Here is a 4,665-nt window from a genome sequence, read left to right on the forward strand (position 1 = left end):
TCTAAAATTCGTTAGATAGTTCTGATTAGCTCTGATTTTTCTCCTTACCTAAATTCTTTCTCCTCTTACCTTTGCGAGTTTTGGGTCTTCTCTCTTATCTGAATTCTCTGAGTCTTAGGTTCCGACGTGGATTGGACGATCCTTGCCCCTCACCTAATAGGTCCGATCTTCGGAGGATCCCGACAGAAGCGCATCATCAACGGCGGAACAACGATTTCTTGTTGGTGGTGTCGCCCGATCATCATGGAGCAAGAATTCTTGTTAGTGGTGTCGAGGAGATCGACTCGGCGCCTGAAGATCCGATAGTTCACCTCTCTCCCCCGTACCTGGACGTGGGATCTCGGGGCGCGATCCCTTGTTAGTGGTGTCGATTGTAACGGCCCAGGGTAGGACTCCCTATTAGAGTTGTTTGTCTGTTTTTCTTTTATGCATCATTATGGCATAAGCATCATCTCATCAATGTTTTTAGCAAATAAAATTATTTTTTATAAAACCTCCCTTGTCCTTTATTTTAAATAAAACCCACCTGGGCCCCCTCTCTCCCTCTCAGCCCAATCTCTCTCTCTCTCTCTTTTCTCTCCCCCTCTCTTCCTTCTCTCCCCAGCCCACCTTCTTTTTCTTTCCCTACACCAACAGGCCCAAGCCAGCTCGGCCCACCTCCCTTTCTCTCCTCTCAGCCCGCATACCCCTTCGATCTTATCCCCTCTATCGTCGTCTTGTCCAGCTCAGAGAGCACGCCACGAGCGTGAACCCGTCCTGGTCCTCACTAGCGCACCACCGCCGCGCCTCTCACCTGCTCCTCCCCTCCCTTTTAAGCTGCCCAGGAAACCCTAGCCTCCCTTCCTCCTCTTCTCCCTCGCGCCGCCATCCTCTCTACCCTCCATGTCCATTTTCTTCACGTACAGAGAAAACCCCCACTGCCTCCACTGTCCTCACCATGGCTCCGCCTCTATAGACCACCCCTCGCCGATCTGAGACCACCGGCGGATGCGCCTCGTCGTCCTCTCCATCCTCATGCAAGGAATCGAACCGGAACCTCTCCAATCGTCCGCAAAATCGCCGATTCCTTCTCCGTCTCCGGCGAGCTAATCTTCGATTCCGGCCGGCCTGGTCCTTCCCCGGCCATCCCACCACCCGAAGCTGAACCGCCACGACGAGGTGCGCCCTCGACGCCTAGTGCCTTGCCCCGCTTCGCCTCGAATCGTCAGGCTCGTGGTCGACCAGATCCTCCCAGACATGGTTGTTCTGTCCAAGGTCTCCGTTTCTCGTGCTTCAAGAGCAGCTGCGGCCCATCATGCTTAACATCCACGCAGCAGCCCGTCTGGTTCTACCCTTCCAATTCCTGTGAGACCAGAGTTCAAATCCCAAACCTGGCAATTAAGGCACACCTTTTTGTTTTTGTTTCTCTCCAGATCTGTGGATGGGCCTTGGCCCAGCGTCCTCTCGCGGCACCAGTTCACTATCATGCGCCAGCAGCAGGCCAGATCCGGCCCAGGACAAAGCAGGTTCAGCCCAGTTCGTCCCCTACCTGTTTTCTTTTTCTGAAAATTCCAGAAAATGTGTATATCTCGTATAAATAATATCTTTTAAACCGTAATTCGAAATATAAAGTGTTCTATATGAAAATTGATCAGAAAAATGTGAGGAACATGAATATGCCATCCATTCATCTGTTTGCATATTGCATCATGTTGATCCGTGATAGTTTGTGCATTTCACCTCACATATATGCGGAGCATTTCGGATACCGACTATGGTTTTCCCCGCTCCGTTTAACTTTGAAGTAGCTCACCCTTGCCATGTCTTGCCATGCTAATCAACACTTAAATTGCCGGTAGAAAATGCAACTCCAACCTAACTTGTTTGTCCGGGGTTCCGACTCCGATTAATATGGATAAGTTGCATCGCATCATGTTTGCCATGCCATGCATATCATACCATGAGCATGCTGATTCTTTTGCCGTAGTAGTGAGATTTGCATTCGTTGTTTGTTGTAGCACTTTACTTCTTCCCGGATAGGATCGCGAAGTGGTGTTGTGAGATACGACGAGTTCTCCGACAAGTTCTTCTGCATCCTTTCACAGGCGAGCCCACCCCTTCACCTATTTTACTTTTACATGCTCTTTTGATCTATTTCTATCCTTATGTTGCGATTCTGTTGTGTCACGTGTCCTATCCACCTGTTACCTATATGTCCGAGATACACCTCCTCGCCCTACCTATTGTTTGTTGTTTGCCAGCTTTGCGAGTCGTAGGCGTGTTTAGGCTATGTTGTTTATCTCGATCTGTTATCGGGATATGTTGGGTTGTTGGGAGGTTTTCACATGCTTTATCAGTTTGTTGGAGATAATCACACTTTACTTTATTGTTAACAACTAAAATTGTAAGCAGAGGCATCTGTGAGCCCCTTTGCGAAAGCATCGGAACTTTGACTTGCTAATGTCCCCTAGGACCCGAGTTCTTGTTATCTGTTCCGAGATTGAGCGCTCTACCCGTACGTGGGGGAATGGGACCCCCATCACCCACTACCTTTCCTCGAGTCTGTTTATTGGGAGCCACAACCTTGGTTTTATTTGCCCATATGCACGATGCACGATTTACTTCCTGTTGCCTTCGGGTGTTTATTCCTGTACTGTACTCATAACGCGGGACTCTTTATCCTTGGCCGGTCGTTAGTGCCCGCCTTGGAAGCCGACGCAAACCTCTGGGTCCGTATCGGAATACGGCCGAACTTCGTCACGGGTAGCTTAGTTGGGTGGCTCCCATTAAACTTTCTCTTGCATTGGGAACGGTCTTGATATGAGACTCCACCTGTAGTAAGTGGGTTCGAGCATGCGTATGGTTACATTTGGGCAACCCCTGCAGGGTGTACATTTTATCGATAAGCCGTGTCCGCGGTTATGGATGACTTGGAATTGTATAGCTTGATCATAGAACAACTTACACCTTATATCCTGTTGCTAATAATTTGCTAATAAAACTTTTTCCAAAAAGTGTGTGTGTGCCTTTGACAGTACCTCTTTGCGAAGGGGGATCGCATCGGCTGGGTTATGTTTGCAGAGTATAGAACTGTTACCTTGTGCGCTCTCTTATCTTCTCTGAGTAGACGGATGTTGTAGCGTGTCTCTATTGGATAGTAGCTTTGCTGCCGCTAAACTCCACATATAGCCGGGTGAAGTTTATACCGCCCACCAGCGAGCATAGCTGGTCTTGTCTCGCAAGTACGTGCCAATGGTACTTACCCTCGCCTTCCTTTCTTTTTGTCTCCTCCCCCTTTTGTCGGCAACCGATGGCCCGACTTTGACAGGTACGAGATGATGACGTTAGCAAGGTTACCCTTCTGGCTTGGCCTGGGCAGGGTTATGGATGCCACTGGTTATCTTCAGGACTCTTAGTCCAATTTGTATCTTGTCCGTACTCGGACGTATTCGATCTTCTGTATGATTTGGATCTTTGTATTGTATATTTGTATCTTGACTCATTGGAGTCGTTGTTGTATTATATGTATCTTGTGGGCTCTATTGTAATCCTGTTGTAATGTTACCGCTCGTGTTAATTCCTCTGGCATCACGTGTGTGATTCTTCGCGCACGTCGTGTCGGAGGGCGTCTCTGAATCGATATCGTGCGGATTTCGGCGGGATCGCTGGAATCCTCATGGTACCGGTTCCGGGGCGTCACAGCCCAACACTGTCTACAGGAAAAGGAGGGGGCGTAGACATCAAGCTATTTTCTGGCGCCGTTGCCGGGGAGGAAAGGTAAAAGGCACTCATACTTTGGTTCCAGGTAACTAAGTACTTTTCTGGCGCCGTTGTGTGTGTGCTCGAAGCTATTTCCTTTAGATCCTGCAATTGCATCTTTTTGTTTTTTGTTTACACTAGTAAGGCATAATGGAAAACAACAAAAATATGACAGATCTTTATGAACTTTATCTTGAATTAGGACATGATGTGTTTGAAGAGAGAATTAAAAAACCCATGGAACTTTATATTCATGCTAATGGGAATGTTATTAATATGAATGCTTTGAACACTATTGTTGCTAATGCTATGGAAAATTCTAAGCTTGGGGAAGCTGGTTTTGATGAGCATGATCTTTTTAGTCCCCCAAGCATTGACGAGAAAATTTACTTTGATGATACTTTGCCTCCAATTTATGATGATTATAATGATAGTAGCCTTTTGGTGCCACCTACTATGGAGGATAAATTTGATTATGATTACAATATGCCTCCTATATTTGATGATAGCTACTTTGTTGAATTTGCTCCCACTATTACTAATAAAATTGATTATGCTTATGTGGAGAGTAATGATACTTTTATGCATGAGACTCATGATAAGAATGCTTTATGTGATAGTTATATTGTTGAGTTTTATCATGACACTACTGAAAGTTATTATGAGAGAGGAAAATATGGTTGTAGAAATTTTCATGTTACTAAAACACCTCTCTATATGCTGAAATTTTTGAAGCTGCACTTGTTTTATCTTTCTATGCTTGTTGCATTATGCCTACATAACTTGTTTATTTACAAGATCCCTTTTCATAGGAAGCATGTTAGACTTAAATGTGTTTTGAATTTGCTTCTTGATGCTCTCTTTTGCTTCAACTACTATTTCTTGCGAGTGCATCATTAAAACTGCTGAGCCCATCTTAATGGCTAT

At 45.9% G+C, this 4,665-nt stretch overlaps 1 long non-coding RNA gene across 1 annotated transcript; it reads left to right on the forward strand.

The window, feature by feature from the left end:
- The first annotated feature begins 744 nt into the window (after nt 1-744).
- Nucleotides 745-3,704, forward strand: LOC139830442 (uncharacterized). Its single transcript, XR_011742351.1, has 3 exons — nt 745-1,319; nt 1,413-1,505; nt 1,998-3,704. It is a non-coding gene; the product is annotated as an uncharacterized lncRNA (long non-coding RNA).
- The last annotated feature ends 961 nt before the right edge of the window (nt 3,705-4,665 follow it).

Source organism: Lolium perenne, chromosome 4 (genome assembly GCF_019359855.2).
Source record: "Lolium perenne isolate Kyuss_39 chromosome 4, Kyuss_2.0, whole genome shotgun sequence".
NCBI classification, from domain to species: domain Eukaryota; kingdom Viridiplantae; phylum Streptophyta; class Magnoliopsida; order Poales; family Poaceae; genus Lolium; species Lolium perenne.